This window comes from Mytilus trossulus, chromosome 7 (genome assembly GCF_036588685.1).
Source record: "Mytilus trossulus isolate FHL-02 chromosome 7, PNRI_Mtr1.1.1.hap1, whole genome shotgun sequence".
Taxonomy (NCBI): domain Eukaryota; kingdom Metazoa; phylum Mollusca; class Bivalvia; order Mytilida; family Mytilidae; genus Mytilus; species Mytilus trossulus.
The window spans coordinates 8,972,437-8,983,324 of record NC_086379.1 but is presented as its reverse complement, the minus strand read 5'-3'; positions in this window follow the sequence as shown (position 1 = coordinate 8,983,324).

Genomic DNA, 10,888 nt, shown 5'->3' with positions numbered 1-10,888 from the left:
TGTTAGTAGGGGGAGAGCAATGATAATGTGCAACTTCTTCTTTTCTCTATATCTTCCTCCAATAGTTGGAGTACACCAACCTTACCGATTGAATTAAGGTTGGTTATTAATCCTTATTATTGAGTCAATACCTATCTATTTAAAAATAACATTATGTACAGTTAAATCCCTGCAAACTTAAGATAATAATAATAACTTCTATATACTTTAAAACTGGGCCACAATACACCTTATCTAATCCCGGCTAACCCGGCCGCTTGAACTTTTGACGTTAACCACACAATCACTTTTCCATTGCACAGGCACCAGCGTGGCAACTTCTGAAGCAAGGTTGTCGGCTCTTCGAACATACTCGAATTCCTGCGTTTACTTAATAATAAAGTCACAAGATATAGATGTTCAAATCCAATGCGTTAAACTTCCCCTCCATGCATGCAGCATACGTATTAACCATGGTTTCAAACAGGCACTATAACTTGCACACACGATTTGCGCCGCTATATATACCTGTCAACGAAATATGTAAAAATCTCGAGTTTGCCATCTGTAACATTCTACCAGCCGCACATGCTGTAACATAATGCGATACAACGTCATCCCGGTTTGGGATCGGTAAGCGCACTATTTTATTAGTCTTGAAGGACAACCTTGATGATTTCCCCGATTTGTCAAACCTTTCTAGCTAGCTAATTGTGACATCGATGAATCTATAAATGCAGCTCGTGATCTTGATGTAATTAGTTTGAATGATCTCAAGTCAAAAAATTAAAATAGATCATAGTGACCTAAACCAGAGACATATATACACAAGCGTGTATATATGTCTCTGCCTAAACAAATTGAGCCTAAATTAGGCTACAATTTAAAATTCCTCCCTTGTCAAATATCCTCCTTTTTCCTCTACTTTTAAACAATATGAAATAAGAGCTTCACCCCATACATAAATTTGACGTCTTCCCATAAAGCAAAACTATGCCCCAAGATTCTCTTCTTCGGTAAGGATGGGAAAAGAAGAATGACTTGTTCCTGTCTATGTAGAAAGTCAGATATATGAATTTCTGAAATATTTAGTGGTTGAGGTTGAAGTTAGAAACACTAATGACGACGAAGATGACGATGTATAAGATTTCATATTTCTGTTTGTACCTTCAGTATTAATCATTGTTAGCCATCGAATGACAATAAAGCAATCCCTAATGTTTTCTAAACAATAAATAAAACATCTACTCAATTTTGAAATCGTGGGAAATATAGTTATAATCTGTCTAGTGGGGAAAGATGAGGGGGATAGGATCTTTATCGAGACTTCGGGATCGAGTGTTTTTAAGCTCGGGATTTCGGGATTGACCCTTTCGAGATCCGGGAATTCTATTTTTCTAATTTCGGGACCTCGAGATTTCGTATTTTGAAGCCCAGGATTTCGTGATTTTAAGCCCGAGATTTCGGGATCAGGGCCCCTCCTAACCCCCTCCCAAAAGATATGTAAAAAAAATAATTATTATATTTTTGTGATACTTGTAAACATTATAGCCAATTGTTGCTCATTTAGTCATCTGTATATGTAGGATGGGGTGTTTTACCTGTTTCTAACACATGTTTTGTTTTCATAACTTTAGCCCCTCTTTTTCTCCGTTTGCAGTATTTTTCACTTCTGTAAAGCAAAGATATAAACAGAGCTTTATATTCAACCAAGTTCGACGTTAATGTTCATGATTTCGAAACAAATCATTTATATATACTCTATCACATGTACCTAATAACAGAAATCTGATATTTATCTAGAAATCGACGAACACCATAGAACTATCAAAAGACGTGAAAAACACATTTTGGTTTCGACAAATTAATAAAAAAACAACTTCAGGTCTTGGGTCCTACTAAAATGCGCCCGGGAGCGCCCGGGTGAAGAAAAAGCGCCCGGAGAAGAAAATATAGCGCCCGGGGAACAGAAAAAGCGCCCGGGGAATATATATTAGAAATTTTATTGGCATGAGACAACTTTGTTAAGTTATGAACATTGATTTATTTTTATTTTAGAAAAATAATTTGCAAATTCAGATATTTAACATTTGTAATAAAGCAAAAAAACAAGTATGAATATTTCAATTTTAACAATAATATATGAATACTATTTCGAACGACTGATAATAATGGATCACAGTTTATGAGCAAGATTTATAAAATGAAAGTTACCAAAAGACATGTTTTTCATAAACGATATCAAAACGAAAAATGTGTAAGACAACTCAGCTTTCACAGATAAACATTTATTTAATCAAAATTCAAGTCTAAGCCTTAAACCCTGATAAGCATAGCCATTGCAACAGTTTTAGTTTTATAAAAAAGATATGCTAAATCTATCTCAGCATCTGTATAAAAAGGTGTTTGAATAACAAAATACACTTTTTGATCGAGGACAATGTCTTTCATGATTCTTCTATATACTCTTATTTATATTTATTTACTAAACTCATATACAATTTTGAAATCTGAAATGTAAAAGTGCAACAATGCTTTAGATGTAGCATCGTGCATATCCCCTTTATAGTAAGTACAAAAAGAGCAATGTTTAGTTATTTTTTGAAGAAAAAAAAATTGTTATAAAATATTTTTATTTTCTTCTCAGGCCCGGGCGCTTATTGTCTTCTCCGGGCGCTAATTTTCGTTCTCCGGGCGCTTTTTCTTTTCCCGGCGCTTTTTCTGTTCCCGGGCGCTACCGGGCGCTTTTTAGTAGGACCGCAGGTCTTACTTGTACTAAATAGAATACCAAAAAAATCAAATTTAGAAATTGAAATAGGTCGAGGTCGCTTTTATTTAACAGCTGTTTGAAAATTTCAAATGTGCAACTTACCCTATCGTCATGTCATATGTTTTCGTATGTCATATGTTTTTGTATCAACCACATTTCGTCGGTATCGACTGCATTCGCGTACATTGTGGCGTGTTTTTCGGTTTCTATATTTAGAACAACAACACCACTACCATGCGCGTTGCTACGTTTACGTCAAAACGCCCGGGCGTACACTTGAATTGGGTAAAAAATATATTTTCATCTAAATAAAAATGAAAGAATTGGTTAACAGTACATCAATCTTCTACGTCTCTCTTCAATGTATTGGTAATTGCAAATAAAAGTGACGAAAATTAGTATCATATTATATATTTGTTCAGTTTCTGTCAAAGTCTTAATCTACAGTGAATTCTATATACTCACTTTCCTTATTTTTTTTAAGCAATTCATTATGTGCTAAGATTCGAAATGTGGTTTGCTTTTTTTGTCGAGCTATTGCCATTTATGTCGCGAAAGCGAGACATTTCGGTCCTAAATTTCGTCGGCGGTGTCAATAATATAACTAACGCTATAGTGTAAACGCTCTGGATTAAATAAGTCTTAGATGTGGTATTATTGCCAATAAGACAACTCTCCAGACAAGATCAAATGACACGGAATGTGTTAACGAGTCAACAATCCGGCCATATAGAAGAAACAGTCTAGTTCATAGAAAATGGACGTCACACTAAACTCCAAAAAACATAAATGAACCAAAATAAAAAACAAAACAATGGGCAGATGTTGATGACTTCGGACATGCGCAATGAATGCGTCGGGGTTAAACATGTTTTGTGAGATCTCAGCTCTCCTGCTACATGTATACCTTACATGTACAGCAAAACGCACAGTAAGACCCAGTTTAAATGAATTCCGAGCCCGATGTTAGAATAGTAGACCCTACTCAAAATGACAATGTTATTTCAAACATAAATTAATTAGGACTACTAGCAGTTACTCACATGCAATCTGGTGCCATCTTATACTGGTCGTCCCCAGAGCCAAAATCACCTATAAGTCCAAGATACTGCTATATTTTATCATTTATACTGCACTCGTTCTATTTGAACAGTCAAATGCGTTGACTGTATATTTCGATGTTATATACAGTCACTGACCCGATATCACTTTTCCTCATGAATATTTTAATAGAAAATGCCGAAATAATATTTAATTATTCATACGACCTCTTCAACTGTTCTCGTTTCCAATGCATACAAAGATTTCGGGATCGACCCAACCTTGTTTCTTTTGCAATTATTGAAAAAACAAATTTCATTTGTTACAAAAAATGTAATATTTTTTGTTTGCAACCTATGAATCATTATGTTTCATTATAATACGTTATTTTGATTGGCCAACTCGCAATCTCGTGATATTCCTTACTCAATTGCATAACACAATGCAACTAATCATTCACGATGACAAGAGGTCCCACAAAAAAGTGCACAGGTAAATGAAATAAAAACTTGATAAAAGGTGTGTTTTCATGATCCTAGGTAAAAATGTAATTACAAGTATATATTGAATGCTTTTTTTTGTGTAACTTTATAGGGTTGTAAAAGCGTTGACCGTGCGCACATTTTTAGTATGAAGCGCGGAAGCGCTTCATTTCCGCTTCATACAAAATGTACTTCGGTCAACGCTTTTACACCCCAATAAATTTACAAAAAAGAGCATTCCATTCTTAAAATGGTTCATATTTAAGTCCATACTCAAACGATTTTGTTCGCCATCGAGTGTGAGTTTCAACAGGTATATATGTACATTTCATTGTGTTGTATATTTCTCCGCAAGCATGGCGTGAGGCCTTTTAAAGGGGTTTTTCCCTAATATTTAAATTAAATAAATAACCTTAACGCATTAAACAACAATTGAAAATGTTGTTTTAGATTGCAGTATAAAGACAATAATAGTGCATTGACTTAAAATATCAACGATATAAGGATTTGGCCCGAAACGGGGAAATAGCTCTGCACGACCTCGCATTTCCCCGTTTCTAAGCCTCATCCTTATATTGCTGATATGTCAAGTCAATGTACTATTATTGTCTATATATCAATGCGATGTTTGTCTTACATACATGTAATAGCGATGTGTTTTTAATACAAAAAATTATGAATGCGATACTTTTCTAATATAACTGCTATAGTTTTCTAATATAAAATAAATACGAAAACACGTCACAATGCAAGTCAAGAAATCCGCAAACATATTTCACAAACTTAGTTCATGACCGGTTTAATGTTTGAGGACCAATATCACTAAAAGTTCGTAACTGTAACAAAATCAACGCTTACATGAACTTATCATATCGAAGATATTGCTTGACCCTCTTGATAGTTGACACTGTTAAAAACTTCAGTCCATTGTTTTCTATCACATGGTTTAACCGACTAATTCTGTTTGAAGTGATGATGCAATGGCGGAATTTAAATGCGGCTGTTTGTTTTGTTCTTCCCTCGCCGAGATTCAAACTCATGCTACTGAGATATAGTAACACCAAATCGCCTGCACTGTATCCAACGCGCTAGACCACTCGACCACATTGGCTTCTTAATACCATCCACAAGAACTTACGGTCATCCGGTGTTCAGTCCTCTATTTCCTTTTTTTATTCAATTTTCAGAGGCCTTGCAAATAAACTTCTTCCTTTTGGCCCGAGAACACAGTTATTCCGAAGTGCATTTCTTTTAAACAAAAAAATCAAATTAAAAAGATCGTACATGTTCTATCTCAAAAAGATTTTACAGTGTCGTGTACTACTGGTGGAACAAATAATATCCAGTGGCGGATCCAGAATTTTTTTTAAGTGGGGGCCCACTGACTGACCTAAGAGGGGGCCCGCTCCAGTCACGCTTCAATGATTCCTTATATAAGCAACCAAATTTTTCCCAAAAAGGGGGGCCCTGCCCCCCCCCCCCCGGGCCTCCCCCCTTAATCCGCCTGTGATATCAAAATTATAGAAACTTCTACCAGCTTTGACTCAAAACATTGACAATTCTGTGTTATTTAAAGGGGTGTTAAATTCAGTTTGACAGCTTCAAACGTAAAAAAAACCTTTCCCTTTCTTGACCATGTTGACTGGATCAAATCATCTATAATACTAAAATTACGAGGTCCAATTTGTCAGCCGTCATCACGTAAAAACGACGAATCAAAGAATTCAACTTTATATATAACTAATATAGTACAATGGTGTTGATTAAAAATTACACCACTCCAGGCCCATTTGTTTTCCACGTAATTAATATTGCCAATAATTAAGAAGTTCCGGGTCGAGTCCGACACCGGTACCAATAGTATATTCAACTGTTACATATTACCTTATCTGTACGTTCCGCATCTGACAGGCGCACCACCAAACGGTGTATTTAGAATTTTGCTGTATACTGTTGAGTAAAAAATACTCCATTCCAGGCCCTTTTGTTCTACAAATTAATAATATTACCAATAATTGATAGGTTCCAGGTCGACGGGTTCAAGCAGAAAGATTTTGAAAGCAGAGAAAACTGTACATCTTATTTTGGCAAGACTTTATCAATATTAAAATAAGGCATACGTACGGGGCGCCGAATGGGACTCTTGTGGTTTTGTACAAAATTCAATTCTGTCATAACAAAATCATTTTTGTCTTACAAAACTATGTGCTACAGACTTGTTTTGTGAGAACTTCAATTTTGTGATGACAAAATTCATTTGTGTAGACAAAATTCATTTTTGTCATGACAAAATTCATTTTTGTAGAAAAAATTCATTTTTGTAGAAAAAATTCATTTTTGTAGACAAAATTCATATTTGTCATGACAAAAGTCAATTTTGTCTTAAAGGTATGCAAATATAAACATATTTTCATACAAAATTGACTTTTGTTACCTGATATGGAAATTAAATCACAAAAGTCAATTGTGTACGGTAAGATTCAATTTGTGAGACAAAATTGACTTTTGTGAAACAAAATTAACTTTTGTGAGACAAAATTGACTTTTGTGAGACAAAATTGACTTTTGTGAGACAAAATTGACTTTTGTGAGACAAAATTCAATTTTGTCATTTTTGTTGAGACAAAATTCAATTTTGTCATTTTTGTTGAGACAAAATTCAATTTTGTCATTTTTGTTGAGACAAAAGTCAATTTTGTTCATTTTGTTGAGACAAAAGTCAATTTTGTCAATTTTGTTGAGACAAAAGTCAATTTTGTCAATTTTGTTGAGACAAAAGTCAATTTTGTGACAACAAAATTCATTTTTGTGATGACAAAATTCAATTTTGTAACAACAAAATTGACTTTTATGAGACAAAATTGACTTTTGTGAGACAAAAATCAATTTTGTTGAGAAAAAATTCAATTTTGTTAATTTTGTTGAGACAAAATTCAATTTTGTTAATTTTGTTGAGACAAAATTCAATTTTGGTTGAGACAAAATTCAATTTTGTCAATTTTGTTGAGACAAAATTCAATTTTGTTAATTTTGTTGAGACAAAATTCAATTTTGTCAATTTTGTTGAGACAAAAGTCAATTTTGTCAATTTTGTTGAGACAAAAGTCAAATTTGTCAATTTGGCTCACAAAAGTCAATTTTGTGTAACAAAAGTCAATTTTGTGTAACAAAAGTCAATTTTGTGTAACAAAAGTCAATTTTGTGTAACAAAAAGTAAAATCACAAAAATACTGAACTCAGAGGAAAATCAATTTGGAAAGTCCATAATCACATGGCAAAATCCAAAAACAAAACGCATCAAAAACGAATGTAATTTTTGTGTAACAAAAGTCAATTTTGTGTAACAAAAGTCGATTTTGTATGCAAATTAGTTCACAGAAACCAAACTAAACTAATTTAAATACAAAATTGACTTTCGTCGATCAATTTTCAAATTAGGTAACAAAAGTCAAGTCTGTGTAACAAAATGAATTTTGTCATGACAAAAGTGACTTTTGTCCGCTGATAGATAATTTTGTATGACAAAATTTCAAATTTGTAGTATGATACAAATTTTGTTAAACTCAACTCATTTTTGTTGAACAAAAGTCACTTTTGTCCGTACAAAATTGAATTTTGAGTACAAAACCACAAGAGTCCCATTCGGCGCCCCGTAATACGCATAGTTATATTCTTTAGTTCAGTCATGGACCCGCGATATCACGGGTGTGTTCTAGTTACTAAATATAAAGATTCAGCACCCAAATGACGTTTTTGGAGGACTTTTGTCGAATCAATCTGAACGAGGACAGTATGTTTCATCTTTGGCACAAGTTTCATTGTTACCAATATAGACATTCTTCCATGCGTGCTTTGGGAGAATATCGGATATTATATTATTTCGATGCTTTCATTATAAAATTTGCTAAATGTTATATATGTAAACAACAATTTTGATACATTTTTTTTGTACTGAACTATTTAGGGCGATATCTTTTTGCGCCAAAAAGTAACTCATTTGCGCCACAAATTAATTGCGGAAATACTTCTTTGGCGCCACCTAATTTTCACAACTAGTCTGGTATAATTTGCGCCAATAAATTAATCATCTAATTGCGCGAATTTTTTCATTTTTATTTATATATAAATAAAGATTGAATGCCCTCGATCCTCCTTTATACGGGCTGGGACCGACAGTTTATTTGAAAGATGTTACGAAAACCAATTTGAATTCAAGCATTGGTCTTAAACTGCTTATTTACATCCGAGGAAAATTCAAAACAGAAAGTTACTTATAAAAAGATAAAACACACCAAACGAATGGACAACACCTGTCATATTTCTGACTTGGTACTGACATTTTCAAATTTTGAAAAAGGTGGATTGAACCTGATTTTCTAGCGCTAAACCTCTCACGTGTATAACAGTCTCATCACATTCTGTTATATTTACAACGACGCGTAACTAAAACAGACATTACAGGTAACATTGTCAAAATATGGGTACAGCAGATTAACATTAATACTAATAAGTACTAATACTATTAATTCGTATATTTTAACAAATTTGATTCGTTTAGAGATATTCACATGTTAAACTGTATTTTCGAAGGTAGAGAGAAAACGGCGGATAGCAAAAAGCATATTGACCGGCAAAAAGCATATCGCACGGTTATTTTTAGAATATCTAAAAACCGATATTCTTTGTGACGTCATGTAATGAATTTCAAGATATTGTTTAACGTTTTATAACACATGATATCTGTCATCGATTATTTGACAAAAAATCTTTAAATACATAAAGATGTAAAAAAAAAAAGTTAATGAAATAACAACTTATATGTTTTTACAATTGTATCGGAAAGAGTAATACTTGATTATCATAATAAAATGTGTTGTTCTTATTTAAAAGATTAAATGATTAAAAGGACAAATAATTTACTTTTGTTTCATTTATTTCCCGACATAGTTATTTGACATAGGTTTTAATGTTGATGTGTGCCAACTAATAAGTAAGAGTGTGGTCAGCTTGGTAAAATGTTTATGTAAGAGACATGAAGACCAAATGAATATATATATTTATAACTTTTTTGTTTTTATTTTAATTCCGACAAAGATGCGTTACGAGTGGCTTCACTAAAACATGAGTAAATTCAGAAAAAAACCTATAAATCATGATTTTTATTTGTCCACTTTCTATTACTGCTTTTTACGTACTAGTACGAAAACCGACTGAATTGATAAAAAAATGTGGCGTCCTTGTGATTTATCAAAACCACTAGTTTTCAACCAGTTTGATATCAGTTTACAAAGGCGGTACTTATTAATTTGAAATTGTTTGACATTTGTTTTTTTTTCTTCTAAAAGTAAAAGAAGTTTAAAATAATCATTTAACGAATTTTAGTCAGATTAGGTTTTATTTCTAATATATGAAAGAGAAATGTTTTTCAAAATGTTCCACAGCGTTTAGTACATATTTACGAATAATTTCCTGCATTTGTTAATTTAAAGTTAAAGATATAATGTTGAGAGTGCTTTGTAAAAATTACTCACTGTTGAAGGCCGTATGGGTAACTTAAAGTTATTAATTTCTGTGTCATTTTGTCTCTTGTGAATAGTTGTCTCGTCACCAACCCTACAACATCATTTTTTATTGGTTGCAAAAATTTATTATCGTATTGAACTCGTTTTTGTCCAGAAATATATTGCTCAAACGTGTTCTTCATATGATAATTTGAAAATGAACCATAGCATACGCACAAAAACATGATTTCTGTCTAAATCCGTCTGTTTACTTGTAGCTTGCATTAAATAAGTTTGGTTACATGTAGTAAATATTTTTTATCAGATGGATTTTTTTTTGTTCCCAAATACATTGCTCCAGAGACATATATACGTCTCTGATTGCTCAAACGTCTTCATATGTAAATTAAAAAAAGGATAAAATTTTGAAAAAGTACCATAGCAAACGCACAAGGGTGGTTGCATGTAGTAAAAAGTTTATTATCTTATTGATTACGTGTTGTCCAGTAATACATTGCTCAACGTCTCCATATAAGAAAATAAATTTTGAAAAGTGCACCACAAGAAACAAAATAATGTGTTTCGGCTCCATACCTGTTCGAACGCATGTCCGTCGTCGCCCGTATTCTGTCATTTATTAATATATGAACATCAACTTAAAAAACCTTCAATACACTTGAGAAAAAATACTTCTTCATTCTGAAAAAAACACATTAATAGTATTTCAACAACAATTCATTTTTTTACCAATGTTGTCCATTAAACACAACAAATACCATGATTCCCATGTAATCAGTTATGTAATATGACACGTGTCAAACGGTTCATTGATTTTCGGCACATCAAAGAAATACGGGCACGTGTCTAAATAATGTTGAATATCTTATTCATCTATGATTATTTTTCTACAAAAATTGAAATTTATGCATTAAATATCATTCTCTACCATAATATGAAAAGAAATTGCATGTAACAGCACCCCATCTAGTCCTTAGTGGCATGATAAAGTCGACTCCTTAGCAGTGTTTAGACGCACCCTTTATATACAACAACTAAATGATCGACTTCCCTCCTCCTTTATACGGGCTTGGGACCGGCAGTCTACCGACTGGCGG